The sequence below is a fragment of the Lytechinus pictus genome, chromosome 12 (genome assembly GCF_037042905.1).
Source record: "Lytechinus pictus isolate F3 Inbred chromosome 12, Lp3.0, whole genome shotgun sequence".
Taxonomy (NCBI): domain Eukaryota; kingdom Metazoa; phylum Echinodermata; class Echinoidea; order Temnopleuroida; family Toxopneustidae; genus Lytechinus; species Lytechinus pictus.
This window is the reverse complement of record NC_087256.1, coordinates 6,224,675-6,244,823: the sequence shown is the minus strand read 5'-3', so window position 1 is coordinate 6,244,823 and position 20,149 is coordinate 6,224,675.

Here is a 20,149-nt window from a genome sequence, read left to right as displayed (position 1 = left end):
TCCAAAGAGGGACGACCTTCTATCGATTCGCCATTATTTGAACAGTATTATTTAGTAATTATTATAAGATCTCAAATTAGCCTTGCATCATTCAAATTTCATTTGAAGAAGCCTTTAGCATTAGCTACTCATGAGTCATGACCCATAAGCGTTCCTCTTTTCAAATTGTACCTCAGTCACTTTCATAATTAACATTCGGCCCTCTATTTTGATATTTTTGTTCGACTCACAACTCCAGCTTTCTTTCTTAATTTTTACAGATTTCGGCTTATTGTAATTGTAACAATACACGTTCTTAATAATTTCACGTCATCTGCTTTTTACATCAATGTACTTTTATTGTTAATTGATTGTTTTTACTTGCCACTTTAGCTTTAAGATTCCTTCACATGTACTTACCAATTTATCTATGCCTCTCTTATTATGATGCTGTTATGTCTAAAGGTATTGTTATAATTGTTATGTTATGCTATGTACACTGTCACAGGGCCCCATGGGAGACCAACACATCGTTGAATGGGTTTCCCTGTTTTTTTAACAAATAAATAGATAAGAATAAATATTATTAATCATTTAATTGCTAAAACTCGAAAATACAATAACTTTTTTTTTCTTTTTATCAGATTTTGATGAAATTTTCAGTGCTTTTCTTAATGAATTTTTTACTAACATTATCTAAATATAATTATTTTCATTTAAAAAGATAAACGCCGTTAACTTTCATTTTCGTTTTTACATCGGAATTATTTCATTGATTTCAATAAACTGATTTCTTTTAGTTGCCGAATTGTATATATCGTCAAAGTGTTACTTAGGACTACTATTATATCAGTATCCATGTGATAAGATTATCATATGGGTTTATACAGTTATTTTGTTTTAATCATTTTGTATTTATGTATCATAATAGTAGACCGGCCAAAACGATTTTTTATACTTTGGACGGCAAAATTTGTTAATGCTTGCTAATGCTTGGCATCCCAGCTAATAGTCTTGCAAAAATACCCAGGAATAGCGTACGGCCGGATGCCAAGCGCAATTTTGCGTGAAAGTGTCATTTTTAGCGTAAAATCTGAAAGAATGTCGAAAATCACGCATTTTGATATTTTGACGGATTATTTTGATATTTTTTATCATCTTTGATATGCAATTATTTTTATTCAGAGTTTCAAATTATAAGTCTCATAAATATGCATTTCAAATTTGAATATTACACACACACATATGGCACAGGGAAACATAAAACCGCGATTTCCTCCAAATAAAAGTTTGTGAAAACTATCAATAGTTTAAAGTTTCTTACGCAACTTAAATTCTTCGATTTAAAAGCGTTTCTCAATCGAATGTATAGTAAATGTCCTAATGCCACAAAAATTAAAAGAATTTTCAAGTAAGATGGAATATATCTCATTTTATGTTATCCGAAAGGAGACAATGTGCATTTTACCAGGCGCGCATTTTGAAAGAAAAATTGAAAATACCGTACATTATGTACATAATTACATGTATAAGTACATACTAAAGCGAGTTTTTAATTACATGTATAAGTACATACTAAAGCGAGTTTTTAATTGAATAGCACAATTTGTCAATTCTTTGCATCCCAGCTCAAATTCTTGCGGAAATACTGAGGAATAACGTACGGGCGGATGCCAAGTGCACTTTTGCGTGAAAGTATAATTTTTTGCGTGAAATCTGAAAGAATGTCGAAAATCACGCATTTTGATATTTTGACGGATTATCATCATATCTTTGATTATCTTTGATATGGAATTATTTTTATTCCGAGTTTTAAATTATAAGTCTAGTAAATATGCATTTAAATTGGGAATATTACACACACATATATGGCAATATGAAATATAAAATCGTGATTTACTAAAAATAATAGTTTGTGAAAACTATCAATAGTATAATGTTTGTGTTCTGCATCTCAATTTCGTCAATTTTAGCGCTAACCGAATAAATACATAATAATTGTTGTCATGGCACATAAAGTGAAAACAAATGTTGAAATAAGATGCAAGATATATCATTTTATGTTATATATGCAAAAGATAACAATGTACATTTATCGGATGCGCATTTCTGATAAAATACAAACAGCGCACAATATTACATCTATATTGCACATACTAATATTAATCAGTGCGATACTCGTCATGATAGTATATAGGATTATGTTTACTTTTGTAGAGTTCGATCTTCTTGCTATTTCCGCGAATTAATTGGTGCTGAACGTAAATCTACCTGTGGCGATATTCATAAATAAGTCTGATATTTAATTTGCCGTTACCATGGTAATATTAATTTTGTAGGAATATCTATATCCAAAATCATAGAAACAGTAGCGTACCTAGGATTTTCCACAGTGGGGAGGGGGCAAAACCGTCGGCCAAAAAATTTGACAAGCAAAAAAAGTCTTTAAGCTCGTCAGGGGGGGGGGGGGAAAGGTCTTCAAGCTCGTCGGGGGGGGGGGGCATGGATACATCTTTTGCATGGGTTTGGGACTCGTCAGGGGGGCAGACTGCCCCCTCTGCCCCCCCCCGTAGGTACGCTAGTGCATAGAAAATAAACATGTATGAATAAAACGATCGAATTAGCATTTTTAAACTACTCTGTCAATCTACATTTTACTTCAATTATTGGATTATCAAAGTCTAAAAAAATATGGCCGTTGCCAAGGCAATACCTATTTTTGTCTCGCCTGCATGCATAGCAGAGCAGGACTAAATAAGCCAGGGGGAGGGGTACATCCCCTGCATGAGTTGTGACTCGTCGGGGGCAGTCTGCCCCCCCCCCCTTTACGCTAGTGGTATATTATCTTGAAAACGGGACACTTTCAGCTCCATGTAATCCTTTCGGACACTATACATGACCTTAGGCAGCGGGGGGGGGGGAGAGGCAGTTGCGGCAAGAAATTTTGTAACTCGTTTTAAGTATGTACTTATTCATGTAATTATGTTAATAATTTACAGTATCTTCAATTTTACATTCAAAATGCTCCCCTCCCCATTCCCGATAAATTTTGCATGTCCCCTTTCAGAAAATATATCTTCCATCTTACTTGAAAATTCATTTAATATTTGTGACATTAGAAACGATCGATATTCAATAGATGAACCAATTTAAATCGAAGAATTTAAATTGTAAAAAATTAGAACTATTGATAGTGTTCACAAACTTTTATTTTTAGTAAAATCACTATTTTTTTATGTCATATTGCCATATATATGTGTGTAATATTCCAAATTGAAATGCATATTTAGTAGACTTATAATTTGAAAGTCCAAATATAAATGATTGCATATCAAAGGGAATCACAATTTCTTACAAATCCCGTCAAAATATCAAAATGCGTGATTTTCGACAGTCTTTCAGATTTTACGCTAAAAATGATACTTTCACGCAAAAGTGCACTTGGCATCCACCCGTACGTTATTCCTCAGTATTTCCGCAAGACTTTTAGCTGGGATGCAAAGAATTGACAAATTGTGCTATTCAATTAAAAACTCGCTTTAGTATGTACTTATACATGTAATTAAAAACTCGCTTTAGTATGTACTTATACATGTAATTATGTACATAATGTACGGTATTTTCAATTTTTCTTTCAAAATGCGCGCCTGGTAAAATGCACATTGTCTCCTTTCGCATAACATAAAGTGAGATATCTTCCATCTTACTTGAAAATTCTTTAAATATTTGTGACATTAGGACATTTACTATACATTTGATGGATAAACGCAGTTAAATCGAAGAATTTAAGCTGCGTAAAAAAACTTCAAACTATTGATAGTTTTCACAAACTTTTATTTTGAGGAAATCGCAGTTTTATGTTTCCCTGTGCCATATATGTGTGTGTAATATTCAAATTTAAAATGCATATTTATGAAACTTATAATTTGTAACTCTGAATAAAAATAATTTCATATCAAAGATAATTAAAAATATGATGATAATCCGTCAAAATATCAAAATGCGTGATTTTCGACATTCTTTCAGTTTTTACGCTAAAAATGACACTTTCACGCAAAATTGCGCTTGGCATCCGGCCGTACGCTATTCCTGGGTATTTTTGCAAGACTTTTAGCTGGGATGCCAAGCATTAACAAATTTTGCCGTCGAATCCTTATCTAGAGCACTTTTTTACTTTTGGCCGGTCTACTATAATAAAACATCAACGTTCGTCATAGAGGTAACGACCTCCATTATGTGCATTGTATATATCGTTATTTTTACAATGTATTGCTGTCAATTTATTGTATTCATTTGATTGTTTCTGTATATCACCGTATAATTGTGTGGGTTTTTTATTTTTTTTGGGGGGGTGAAATATGTCCTATCAAACGAAATGGTGGATCAAGTCATAGAGAACCATCCCAGTGAGGACTATGGAGCAAAAATATCATAAAGGGGAGGGGGTGGAAAGAGAGTGGAAAACATGAATTAATAGAAAGGAAAGAGTCTGTGAACAAAGAGAGGGAAATAAAGGAAAGGGACAAGGGAAGAAATGGAAGGGTGAAAAGGAAAGAGGGGAGAAAGAAAAAGAATAGACGTGAGGGAGAAATTAAAGGAAAATAAAGGGAAAAGATATAGGAAAAGAGAAGAAAAAGAAGACAAGAAAATGACAGAAAGAGAGATGTCATAAACGATTCGTGTATATCTGAAACAACTCTAGTGTGACAATGATGTGGTATTTTGTTTTCCTTGCTATACCTTAATGTGGTTTAGTGTGGCAATGATTTGAATCTCTTGTTCAATGTGGCCGTGAAGAGAATCTCCTCAACAATTTTTTTTGCAGGAGTTTCTGCATTTATTGTGAAGTCAATATAAATTTACAATACATAAACATAATCGTAGTATGACATTAAAGTACATTGTAATGTGACAAATTGATAGCAGTGTCATAACAAAATATAGACATGAATACAATTTAAGGATAAGACAAAGTAGTGAAAAAAAAACAAATGCAGGCCAACATTGGTGAATTTTTTTTTAATGAATTAGCAATTTCGGAAGGATCTTGCGTTTTATGCCCCCTTTAGAAGGAAATCAACATTATTAAGATCATGCGTTTTTTTTACCTAACATTTCATTGACTGTGTTCCACATGTTTTGTTATTATCTTTGTTGTTTTCTATTTTGTTAGAAAAATACGATTTACGAGCTAGACGGATTACCGATGTTAATCTATTTCGATATTTTTTGTATTTGTTTATAATTATGTTCTTAAGTGGGACATTAAGCGATATCTTATATAATCGATTACGAATGAATATTGATCTAATTATACCTTGGGTAATCCATGGTTGTTTATTCTTCTTTTTACTTGGGTTGATTCTAGTCAGAGGTATATTTTTGTCATATTATTGAAGAAGTTTATTTAAAAATACATGTATATCATATGATCTTTTAACATTATCTTCATTAAAAACATCTTCCCAGCCCTCTGCACTCAAATCAGTTTAAGAGCATCTATGTTATGTTTAGTTTCTTTTCGCCGGGTGACTTTTCCTTTATTGTGTGGTTTATGTAAATGTTTATAATCTCGGCATATCGTAAAGATTGGTAGATGGTCAGAAATGTCGTAGTAAATTTTACCGTTGAGGTTATTATTTTAATAAATTTGCATTGCAAAATATATTGTATATTATTGTGTGTGATGTACTTGTTATCCGCGTTGATTTATTTATGAGAGGTTTAAAGGAAAATGATGAAAACAAATTAATTTACTTTTGGCCAAGAGGAGAGTAAGGCATTGATATGTCTATGTTGAAATCTCCTAAGATATAAATATCCTTGTTTTCGTGTGATATTGTTTCAAGACAGGATTCCAATTTATCGAAAAATATGTTAGCGATGTTATTTGGTGGTCTATAGATTACACCGACTAATTTGTTTTTATTGTAATCATCAATAATTTCTATGAATAAAGATACTATACCTTCAAGTTGAATGTCATGTCTTATTTTGAAATGTAAATCATTATGAATATAAAAAGCGACACCCCCTCACATTCCACGTTTACGATCACTATGTTTGAATGTATAATTGTCAATATTAAAAATGGTTGGTGAAGTTGAGTGTAACCAGGTTTCTGATATGGCGATTAAGGTAAAGGGAAATGTATTCACAATAGATAGAAACTCACTGAAAGTATCAATTTTTTTTGCAAGCTTCTGATATTTATGTGCATAAAGCTAAAGTCGGTTGGTTTATCAATTTTGGCTGTATTGAAAGCTGAATTAAATTCGTTCGCAGTGTAAACACTTCATTATTCATGAATATGTCATTTATATTCATAAAAGGTTGAATAAACTTCGGTTTGAAATAAGGAGTAGTGAATTTGGGGTGAAAGGTGTGTCCAGGTCATTAATCTACAGTATAGGCCTATACTGTCGAGTATGTTAACATGCATGTAGCCTACATATACATTGAAAATTCACAGTGAAAGTGAAATAGTAAATGGAACAAGGTGATCGAAATAGGCAAACGTTGACATGGAACATAGAAAGTATGCAAATGATTAATACAAGCAGGGAGATACAAATACAGCAAGGGCATAGATACTACAGAAATTACTTTCGACAAGGGATCTCATTTACCTAATGATTGTGAGAAAATTTCAGTAATAGTATGCACATGTACCACACGACTATTCAAAGGAAATCTTGCATAATATAAGCTTCTCGGGAAAATGGGTTGCAACACTTAGATTTACACACTGCTGTGTGCAGCGAGTTCAAGCGAAGCTAAAAGATTATCAGATATTTTGAGCATATTAAAATTAAAATAGACCCCTAATGTGGAAAAAACCAGTATTAATAAAACAAAATCAGAAAACAATTCAACAGAGAACAAAGTGACCATTTGAGAATATTGCAATAAAAGAATCGCTTAGTGTCATAGAGTCCTTTTGATAAATAAATTCAGGATACCAGGGGTTACATATCGTGACAACAGAAAATTCTTATGGAGAATGAGAAAAAAAATGTAGTCCTGTATTGAGAATTGAAAAATGTCATCGACTTTAGAATGTCATAGTTATGTTCAAGAACGTATTTAAAAAAAAAAATGAGTATGATACACGAGGACTAGCTCCGATTCAATGAAATCCTACTAAATATGTTGAAAAAGTCAACCATTTCGGAAATCGTCATAACAGAAAAAAGGCTCGAATTCTTTATATTTCCTATTTGGTTACAGATTTTGCAGAAAGATCAACGTTTCTTGAATAGATGCAAAAATGATTGTTTTTTTTAAATATATACATTTCCCAAATAAAAAACAAATCTCAAGATTTTGATATTAGAGAATGCGTATTTTATAATTCACGTTCATATACTGATCTGACATAAACTGTCAACCTATCACAATATATCTATTTTTTTATCAATATTACTTTGACCATATTAGAGAGATTCTGTATATAGGTCCTGTTTGAAATAGACATGGATAGACCCTGCGAAAGGAGGAATATCTAAAAGGTTTTTCACTTCAGTTACAAACAAGCTAGACAATTTTGAAAGTAGAATAATAAACAGATACTCTTTGGTTTAATTTTGGCTTGAATGTGGTGAAATGGTTAGATTAATCTAGCTGACATGATAATGTAAACTGTCATATTATCACAAACAAATTGAGTCATGATAAATATGATTCAAAGATGTACATGTATAGACGAAATTACATGTAGATCTATTCTGTCAGCATATCAAACATTTCGGTTATGTTGAAAAAAGATGTACTCCTGAAAAAGTCAAGAAAATAAAATATATAATAAAAGGGAAATGTCTAACCCTGACTACAGTTGAGTTACGAAACAGCTTGAATAGTTTGGGAAGGCTTTTGAAATAACCAGAATTCAGATATGACTATACATGAAGATATATACATCTGATCATGTTAATATGATAGGCAATTCCAAAAGTATATACAGAATAGTACATTTAGCTGGTTAAGTGTTGAATGTAAGTATCAACCGTTGTCAATGTGTTAGACCACTTTTCTGGTACAGCATATTCAAAATGTCTTCGTACCTGATGGGCGTCAATGACGATTTTTTATTTTTCAAAAGTAAGTACATGTACATAAGGGATAACCTCTAAAATCAGATAATCTTCGTATAATATTGAATCGACGTGAATAAATGTCAGATTGACGCCCAGATAATGAAACATATCACAAATCATTCAGAATAGGGTTATAAGCAAAAAAGCAGAATATCTCGATTACATTAACGAGAGAAACTCCAATGAAAACATCAACAAGATATACTTCAATGTATGACCCAAAAGAGTCTGAAATACCCACACAATAGTTAGACTGTATAAATTGTTGTTTTTAAATAGATTTTAGACAAATAAAATAAAGGAAACTTGGAACTTTAGACAAACATCTGCTATTTCCAAAAATGGAATAACCAAAGTATTTGGCATACCCAACTGTATATTTTATTCATGATAAATACAGACATGGATAAGAAGTTTTTTTCTGTATAAAATGTAAGCAAAAGCAGCCATTTCAGATAGTTGAGTAACCAAACTAACTGACAGATTCGATTATGTATGTCGTGATGAAATACAGGTATATTTTATCGTCCGTATGTAAAGACATATGTCAACAACAAAATAACAACGAATTAAGAAAAAGTTTAAGCAAAACATTAGCAATGTAGGAATATCTCGGTAACATCAACGAGGTGGACTCCAATGAATTAGAATAATTGAAAAAGGCTTCAATAACCCCAAAGAAGTCAAATGCTGAATAAAACGTAGACAAATATTTTGGCAAATTGTAACAAAACAAACACTTTAGGAAATGGAGTAACCAAGTTTAGTCATGATAAATGAAGGTATATGTTTTCAGTTGGTGCATCTTGAGTCTGAAGAGTATGAAATATCCCTTGGGAAGTAAGATGCTACAATTTTATTTTTATATTATAAACAAAAGCAGCCATTTTTGCATGGTGGAGTAACCAAAGCAACTGAGGGGTTAAACAACAAAAGTATGATAAATATCGGTATGTATCTTCAGTGAATACATCTTAAGTCTGAAGAGTATGAAATATCCCTAGAAGTAAGATGCTACATTTTTAATGCATGAATTGTAAACATGACTAAAGCAGCCATTTCTGGAGATGGAGTAACCAAAGTAACTGAGGGGTTAGACAGTACATAAAGAAACATAGGTTTACTGTTCATACATCTTGAGTCTGAAATGCCCCTAAAGAAGATGCTACAAAGTTGTTTTTTCCTGTATGAATTGTAAACCAAAGCACCATTACTGGAAGTGATGTAACTAAAGTATCTGAGAGGTTGAACTGTATGCAGGTAAGTACATGTAGCTACTAGTCATAATAAATACATGTATTTGTTTACCGCTCATATTTAATAAATACAGAAAATCGATTTTCGTGAGAATAATTGAGAAATAGCTGTCAAAAACTTGCTTGAATATTTTAAGGTAAACAGCAAATCATTGTTTGTTTCCTTTTTTCTTGCTTGATAACATTTTTTTTTTCAAGCATACATGGAAATAATCATGAAGAAGAATTTCGTTTACTCATCCTGGTGCTGGTAGTCATTCCAAGTGGATGCTCCTTTTGGTTTCCATTGAAGACAAACCTTGGTGTTCTTAAGAAATATTTTGGTCGACACGCCATCCTTTTTTCTCATGTCATAATTATGCAACCTTTGCGAGATGACCGCGTCTGGCCTTGAGGGCAGAGGTCTGTGCGGATCGAGATGCGTTTTGGAGTAGGACTACCAGGTAGGGGTTGCACGTTGACTCGTGGTCGTCGATCTCTATTCTCGAAGGCCGACAGAACTTTATTTCGGTCGGTCATATACACAAATTTGAGTTTGACGATTATTGGGTTGGGCGCTGTGGGTTGAAATATTGCGTCATGAGTTGCGCGTCGGAGAAGGCGATGAGCGTTAACAAACGCCATGTTGGCCGCTTCGTCTGCGTCTATTCCCAGGTCAACGATGCACTTGCGGATGACTTAAAATATATTCTCGTTAGGATCCTCATGTAGACCGTAGAAGAGCAAGTTAAAACGGCGCACAGTGGGCCAGAATGAGTTGAAAGTGCGCCAAAATTATATTCCGTGGTATATTTTTACTTTAACATGTTGATTAAAGGTAATTTTGGGCGTAGAATCGACTGAACATGATTTAAACCGATATGACGTCACTTTGATACCAAATTTTGATTGGCTACTTAAAACCTATCTGTGAAAAGACAAATTACGCTAAACAATGTGCAGTACATAAACTTTGTGTTATGTGTTACTTTAAGATTGACCAGTGAGAGTGAATGTTGGTTTATACTTCTCTCATGCCTAAAAAGTGTGTATGAGATCCTGAAAATAATTTTATGGCATCAAAATGATCATTAGATTTAAAAAATACTTAAAAATCTGGAAAATATTAACCGTGCTTTATCAAGCGGTGTAGACTTGGGTAAAACGCAGGGTATATAACACCACGAATGTTTTACTATGAGGAGGGATTTTGTAGAAATTATTCTACAAGTAACTTTTATCTCTGGAAGAGGGGCGGGTACCCCTTATATGCGTTATCAACCTTTATTTTGTTTGCATTATGCCTGGAATTCATGTCATTTTCATAGAATGGAAGGGGAATCGTCCTCGCCGTGCAAAAATGAACGGCAATGTACACCCCACACGGTGCGCTGCGATGACTGCATGGTATAAAAATGACCGTTTTTGAATAGGTTTTGGGGGTGTTGTGTCAAATAAAATCGGCTCTAACATGAAAACGGGCAAAACGGGCAGCTAAATTTGGTATCGACCTAAAGCTTAGACATCTGGCAAATGATGATGATATAATTTAAACGGAGATCCAAACGTTTCTAATGTAAATGCAAAAAACATGGATTATCCGCCTATTTCGAGGAATATTTATCCTATAAACTTCCTGAAATGTGTCTTTTATCTACTTTGAATCTTAAAGGGGTGGTCCAGGCGGAAAGTATGAATAGCTTAATAAATAGAGTAGAATTCACTGAACAAATTGCCGAAAATTTCATCAAAATCGGACAACAAATAATAAAGTTATTGAAGTTTAAAGTTTAGCAATATTTTGTGAAAACAGTCGTCATGAATATTCATTAGGTGGGCTGATGATGTCACATCTCCACTTTCCGTTTTCTTATGTTATTACATAAAATCATAATTTTTCATTATTTCATACTTGTGTGAATAATATGTCTCCCTTATTATGAAATGAGTTGCAGCAATAAATATCTAATGCACTAAATCAGTTGTCAATCCAATTTTTCTAGTTCGTGGAGGAAAACATTTGAATAAACCTAATTTCATATAATAAAATACAAAAGAACAAGTGGAAATGTGACATCATCAGCCCACCTATTGAATATTCATGACGACTGTTTTCACAAAATATTTCTAAACTTTAAAATTCAAGAACTTTGTTATTTGTAAACCGATTTCGATGAAATTTTCGGCATTTTGCTCAGTGAATTCTACTCTATTTATTAAGCTATTCATACTCTCAGCCTGGACCCCCCTTTACGATTTTTGAGAGCAAATGATATAAGGCGATAATTTACATAAAATAAGCCCTATTTTACTGCTCACAGACTCATGAATAATTATACGAGTCATCAGAGGTACTGAATTCTTTTGAAGAATGTTTACATTTAAAATTTAGACGAAAGGAACTATTTCTTTTAAGAAAGTTTCTGTACACAAATAATTAGTCAATGAAGACTTGATTTCAGTTTGAACAAATATACTTCTAAATGACAACATAGCAAGATCATAACAATTAAGACAAGGTTTACATATAAACATAATTCAGTTTAAATACATAAAATAGCTGTCATGCAATTAAGGCATGGACTTTGAACGATAATTATATTCAGTTAATCGAACCGTATAACAACATGAATCAAATAATGTTTTTGACAAAATAAATGTATTTTCAGCATACTAATGATGTTTTTTCATTTCTTTTTCTGATTATGCAGATTGAATAAAATATACCTATATAATTATCGGTACTTCTAACTTCCGAGCTTAAAAGTTTCCTTTCTCCGGTGATCCAATTATTATTGCGCATTAAAAAAATACGAATTAATCAAGCCGACATAGTCTCAAAATCACAATATTGTTTTAAACGAGAGATGGCGCTGTTTTAATGGATACAGTATCTCACTGGCAGATTTTAAAGTGAACTCTTCCTGCTCAGCACCGAATTTGTAAGAATGTATTCGTCTACTAAATTCAGTTCTGATTTTTATTTACCTTTGCGTACTAAACTGAACAATTCCTGACCATTGTTTTAGTTTGGTCTTTATAGAAAGAAATGTGGTTATACTCGACATCCAGCGGCGGGTTGAACGAGTACAGCAAAATAAAGAAGCAGAAGAATAAATAGAAGAAATGGAAATAGAAATAGGAGGAGGAGGCGGAGAAGAAGAAGAAGAAGAAGAAGAAGAAGAAGAAGAAGAAGAAGAAGAAGAAGAAGAAGCAAAAGAAGAAGAAGAAGAAGAAGAATGAAAAGGAGGGAGAAGTAGAAAATCAAAGAAGATTTTAACGATGATGATGATAATGATGATGATGATTAGAAGGATGAGGAAGAAGAAGAGCAGAATGATAATAACGAATAATAAGGAGGGAAGGAGAAGAATAATTACTTTTGCAACACACGTTAGTTAGGCATCTTGCCCCTTAAGCACTAATGCTGTACTAATTTCTATTCTAAATAGGCCAATGCAGCAGCAGCATCATCATCATCATCATCACTATTATTATTATTGTTATTATTATTATCATTATTATTATTATCATCATTGTAGCAGCAGCATCATCATCATCATCATCACTACTATTATTATTGTTATTATTATTATTATTATTATTATTATTATTATTATTATTATTATTATTATTATTATTATTATTATTATCATTATCATTATCATTATCATTATCATTATCATTATCTTTATCAATATCAATATCTATTTAAAGATAAAATTATAAGCATTCATGGTACCCCTTGGCACAAGAATGTGACGGATGATGGCGCAGTCATGTGTCCATTGACCTACGTTATGTCACGGAGCTGCATTGAACATACAATGCCTTCACGTGCTGCAAATGGAAAGGGCACCTGTTACGTAACGGACTATCAAGAGATGGAAACCATCAGCTATCCATGTTCCATATTTGCTCACCACAAATAGGAAACTTTCTATTTAAAAATAATTTGGCAGGAATTTGCATAAGAATACCGCTTACGTAATGTATAGTTTTTAAAAGAACGTTTTTTGTGTGCGTATATATGTATCAAATAGATAGGTATGTATGTAGGGTGTGGGTGTTTATGTGGGTGTGTGTGTGTGGGGTGGGGGAGTGGAAAAATACACACACCCACACTGAGGGGAAGACCGCCACTACAAGATAAAGTAGTAAATGATGTTAATACTATACTTACTTCAACAAAAAAGATCTGGTTTGATAAAATAAAACAAAATGAAATGTGAAAATGGCATTTTAAAATATATGGTAAAATAAAGGGAGAAAGGCTAATGGGGATGAGGAGGGGTCGATGGTTTCATGACCCATCCGGTACAATGGCAATAATGGTGAGCGATTGAAGCTAAGAGAATAAAAAAATGTCGAGATCTTGTGAGGTTTATTATTTATCCTATCATATATTCGGTACATATTTTAATTTGCTTTAATCTGTGAAAATAGTATATTAGTTGATTATCTTTAAGCAGCCAGCAAATATCATTAACTCAGATTCAAATATTTTTGGGTGGGTTATGATATCAGAAGTTCGAAAAAAAGAGATTACGCAATTAGATTCTTATCTTTATGAATTATAGTAAATGTATTCAACGTATTTTAATCCATTTTTCTAGCATTAATCTGCTCATCAAAACAATTTCTTTTCTCCTTGCAATCCTTTACTATTTGACTATAAAGGAGGTAAATTGTGTTTATTTAGAATGATATCAATTGTTGCACTCTACTTTTGATTTATTGCCACAAATGCAATTACTGTTTTTTAAAGTAGAAAATGCAGAAGAAACTATGAAATCGAACATCATAAATATAGTGTTTAAACTACGGAAGGTGTTATACACTGCAGGAAGTAATTATATCTCACCTTCCAGCATTCGCCGTCGATAAACAAAACAATTTGAACATCAAATTGCCCATTAATATATGCCCAATTAACTGTAGTATATTTTGCATGTCAACGATAAGTACCGTTTTGCATGAGACCGTATATTCGTAACCGACTGGTACGGATAGAGTAATTATTCTCGACCTTCATCCCTCTTGACGATATTGAATAGAGTACGATTCCCCATCTTGGAATTACATTAGATAAAATAAAATAAGTATAGGCCTACAATACGGTGTCGGGTTAAAATTGCAGAAGTAAAAATGGTGAGGTAAAAAATGGTGGGGACTGACCCACTTTTCCAGTAACCATGTACAATATTTGTGAAAATTTTATTTACGTTCACCCCCCCCCCTTCACTTTCAAATTCGTTCAGCAGTCCCTGTTAATGACGCCGTTTTTGTATTTTCTATAGGAATTAGATGAAAAATTACAACAAAACAAATAAAATACATGAGAATGCAGTGTGGCAGAAAGAAATACCGCCAATGGTGGGCCTCACATTTGCCTCCAACTGCCGGAATCATTATTTTAATGATCTGATGAATAAAGATGTTTCCACGCTTTACAAATCCATTAATTTATTTTCATTTTTTATTTTCTTTACCTTGTCTTTTTTTATTATATTAATGAAATCGGTTTGCTAATCGATACAAAATGAAGGGCATGTCTGGTTACAATGACTTCTGCTCTCATTATAATTGTATCAATTGTTTAGCTCCTCAGATCATCATCCTAATTGAACCACTGGCAAAAGTCAATTTTCACAAAATAATAGTATAAGATGTGGATCTTTTATCGCTGCATGATTGCGGTGACATATTTTTTTCTTATCCAAAATCTCTTATATTTCCCATGCGATTGCTTTAAAAAAAAATTAATCAAATAGTTCATTTTGATGCATTAAAAAATGTTTTAGAATACAGATATAATGGGGCGATACTTATTTTGTAATAGATTTGTATTAACTTTGTAATATATTTCACTGTTTTATATTCATCTCGACTATAGTAGTATTAGTCCTATAATATAATTGTATCAATATGCTGAAAATAAAAGTTAATAGGTTAATATAAAATAAATTTTAAAAGCGAACTTTTGAACGAGATGAGCTAAGTTTAATTCTACTATGACGTCACTTGGGGGAATATCCCAAAGTCCTAACAATATTAAAAAAAAACATTGACTAATTTCGGTTGATAATAACATCGATAAAGGAAGAGATTTACTAAAATAACTTACATAAGACGATTCCAATATAATCTCATGAAATTTGAATCACTAATACGTTAGTGGATTCACATGGAAAGAACATTATCGACACACAAAGAGTACAAAAAAAGCAAAATACTTAACCGGCTGAAATTAGACATTCAGCATGTTCAGAAAAAAAGAAGAATGATATTGCTTTGCTTTCAACAGCAGATGCAATGACCATGATTACACAAGGGGGGATATTCTACTAACTTCAGATTTTTCTTCCCACTCAACATTGCCAAATTTGGTATTCATGGTATTTATGGATATGCCACCGAGAAGGAATATATAGTTTGCAAGCTTTAAGTGTTTTCTCTTCCAGTTTCAGTTACCTTCTACAATCTCTATTGTCACAGATTCTCATTTTGTTATTATTTACACGTGCCTTTTCTCGATGCCAGCGCTTCCTATAATGTATAGATTACATCATTTCAAGCCCGATTTAGAATAAAATTCTCTCCATGTCAAATAGACTCAACAAGTGAGATATTGATCATTTATAGTTAGATATACCAGATTTGAAATACGTTGTCATATTATGTACAGTGGATCTCAATGCCATTCAATTCAATTCTTAATTTTTATTTCCATTAAAAAAAAAAACATAATACAAAGTAATATATAAATCAGATACAAATAAACGGATTGGTATTGCAAAGAGAAGCAGTGTAAAATAGAAAACATGGAAAGGAATAAGCATAATTCATTGAGTCCGAATACAGGTCATTCCTCAGTGAAGTAGCCAACAAAAACATTGCGCGCACCAATTTTGCTAATGGAAAGCAGTGATCCGTATGTACAGGCAGGCCTATTTATTTTTCACGAAGTCTGTAATACCATGGCAACGGGCAAAATATACCACGTGCTTTTCTAATGAAAATTTAATGAATTAATAGCTCAAACTTTTCTATTTTACACGAGAACAAAAAAATACGCTCAACAGACCTTGTCAATCATTAATATTGATGAACTCTATATCACTTTTCCCGCCACTGAAACGTTCCGAACTAATTACAGCCATCAGGGCAAATTTCTTACAAAGAGTTCGGATTGATCCAGTCAATCACAACTATGGAAAGCTGGTAACGCCAACATCTGAAAATGCATATTTGTTCAAAATGTTTCCATGGTATGATGTATACTCATACGTTAATTGTCTCCTTGTAATTGCTCTCCTCTTTGTTATCAAAGGACATTTTTGCAAGATTTCCTGTCGGGAAAATTATGGCAATGATGGATTTCCATATTATACTCGATGATGTTCGGATCAATCGCAACTCTTTGTATAACGGGACTCAGACGTCACCATAGTGGTGAAATATTTGATTGGAAACCTTTAGCATGTTTAGTGGTAGAAACGGACTGACGGTCTCACGCGCGTAAAACATTCCCCATAGACTTGTGTGTTAAAATGGCACTTAAGAAAAATTCATAAAAAATAAATGTGAAATTAGAGGGTCGAATGTTTACTACCTTTGGATAGGATATATATCTGACATTCCATATCTGACCAGAGAAGGGTATCGTAGCCAGCTCATTTTAAAAATAAATCGCCATTTATGAAGATAACTATGACGGGATCAAATTCATCAACTGAAACAGTAAAATAGCCCCAATTCTTCCGCCAGTCAAAAAATAGTTCCAAATCATTGATATGTCTTCCCAATTTGGGCAAAGGAAGTTCAGTAGTTACCATTTCTAGAATCAGTGTTAGATTTTGAATCATATTCATACACTTTTGTCAATCAGCAATATCAAATTTGAAAAATTCGAATGGGTTGGGTCGAACGAATATCTTTAGCCCTCCTGATGTAATTAGGCTCATGGCACCTCTAGCATGGGCGATCACAGATCAACGGTTAAGATAAGCACTTCACGGCGGTTTGCCCCCGAAGTCTGATGCAATCATATAGGTCATTTTTAGCGTATTTTAGCATCTACTTCGCAGACGCTTTCTACAACGCACCTATTCCTTTGAATGTGCAAGTCAAAATTATAATGGACAGATTAGAGGTCATTGTCGAAATTTGGTGAACCGGCACAACACATCGTTCTTAAGATTCGAACCGGACGAAAAATTGCAAATATGTCGTTTGTCCAGATTCGCCGATTTTCGACAAAGACTGCTTTGTTATGAAGGGCTTTTGACAAAAAAAGATTATCAGTGTTACAGAAAGCGTCTGCGAAGATATTGCTAAAATATCCTATGATAGAATGTGGCTAATTCGCTTGAAGTGGATCACAACGTTTCTGTAGTTTCTTTTGAATTGTCCTTGCCCAACAAAGCAACGTGCGCCTTGATGTAACCCATTGAAAACGAATTGGCCAAACCCTTTAATGAAGCGCTCTGAATGTATCTGATTGAATTACTGAATGTACTATTTCCGGATACTTTGTATAGAATTAGCTGATGGTTTGCAAAATATCACTGATATCCATCTCTCTGTGAAATTTACATCAATAGCTATCCAATCCCATTAAAGGATATAGACATGCAATAAATGAAAACAAAATCTTTCACTGTTATCATTAATGTATTATTATTATTATTATCATTATTATTATTATTATTATTATTATTATCATTGTTATTATTATTATTATTACTATAATCATTATTTTCACAATGATGATGATAATAATGATCTTCTTCATCTTCATGATCATCATCACCATTATCATTATTTTTATCATTTTTATAATTTTCATAATCGACAGCAACATCATTGTCATCAATAACTATTTGATCAATTTATAATTTTAATGAAAAATATATCAATATATTACAAAATGAAATAATTTAATATGCTCATTTATTCCTACCGTACTGTATCATGAATAATTGTTTATATTTATCATGTTACCATAGAAAATCAATATTGATATCAATATATTGCATTTTATCTAGTTCTTCTGACCCGCAGAAGAAGCAGGTTATTGGTAAAACCAGAACAAGGACTGACGTATTCAGTGAGATGAAAATAGACAATACTAATAATATTGATCGAGTTTTAATGCAAGTAACATAATTCATGCGGAAGTGCGCATGCGTAGATTTCTGACCATGGACACCGTGTTCTGAACGCACAAATAATCAGGGATGCGATCGTATCTAAAAAATTAAAAAAAAAATCGTTATTACCATCTCCATGGAAACAAACCAACAATCCTTTCCTCCCCGCAAGGTCAAGAGTTATTGCACGTAAAGGTGTCAATATTTTGTGTTGTTTAGCTTAAGCATGATGGACCATGCTTATAGGCACGCCATCTCGTATAATGTAGGGCCTATGCATGGGGGGGGGGTGATATCAGTGATATCTGACATAAAATTCAGTTCGCATCTGTTTCGTGTGTGATTTTTTCATTCTCTTTGTTTGTAATTTGGTTGATTTCTTTATTTTAGTAATGACTTAATTTATTTCTCATTTCTTCTAGTTATTTTCTTGATTCAGTTCACATATCACCATTATTCTAAGCTTACATGTAATCCGTGTAACACGACATTTGCTCCAGCGATAATGGCTCCGATCTCAATTTCGTCTAAGCTGTATGGTTAGGATTAGGGTTGCGATGGGTTTTTATATAAGGTTTAGGGTAGGGTATATAGTGTTAAAGGGATGGTCCGGGCTGAAAGTATGTATATCTTAATAATTAGAGTAGAATTCACTGAGCAAAATGCCGAAAATTTCATCAAAATCGGATAACAAATAACAAAGTTATTGAATTTCAAAGTTTAGCAACATTTTGTGAAAACAGTCGTCATGAATATTCACTAGGTGGGCTGATGATGTCACATCTCCACTTGTTCTTTTGTATTTTATTATATGAAATTAGCTTTATTCAAATTTTTTCCTCCAAGAACTAGAAAAATTGGATTGACGACTGATTTAGTGCATTAGATATTTATTGCTGCAACTTATTTCATTATAAGGGAGAGTCAGACATATTATTCACACAAGTATGAAATAATGAAAAAATTATGATTTTATGTAATAACATAAGAAAACGGAAAGTGGAGATGTGACATCATCAGCGCACCTAATAAATATTCATGACGACTGTTTTCACAAAATATTGCTAAACTTTAAACTTCAATAACTTTATTATTTGTTATCCGATTTTGATGAAATTTTCGGCATTTTGCTCAGTGAATTCTACTCTATGTATTAAGATATAAATATTTTCAGCCCGGACCATCCCTTTAAACCTAGAGTTGAAGGTGGTCATTCGATTAGTCTCAGTGTGTGTAATTTAGAGCGGAGCAAATGTCGCAGGAGCAAATGTCGTGGAACCTTTAATGCTTGGTCACACCAACGAATCCGACGCCAAACCGAACGATGAGAAACCATTCAAACTAACGATCGGTATGGAGCAAATTTCTCTTTGTATTTCTTTAGTATACTCATTTTTTCTTCATTTTCTTGGATGTTATACACCTCCTGAGTGACACGACATTTGATCCGGTCTTAATATATCAGAGGGTATAAGGTTATAGTTATGATTATAATAGAGTTTTTGCTTTAGAATAATGCAAAGGATTGTGATTTATTTAGTTTTGGAGGCTTTGTTTGACTTAACGTGCAGATTTTGCATAAATTAAGCAATTGTCGCCGGAGCTATGTCATTAAACCATTTCCGGAGCATACTGAAATCCTGAAGGGGATCCAAGTTAGCTTTCAACTGTTTAAGATCTGAAA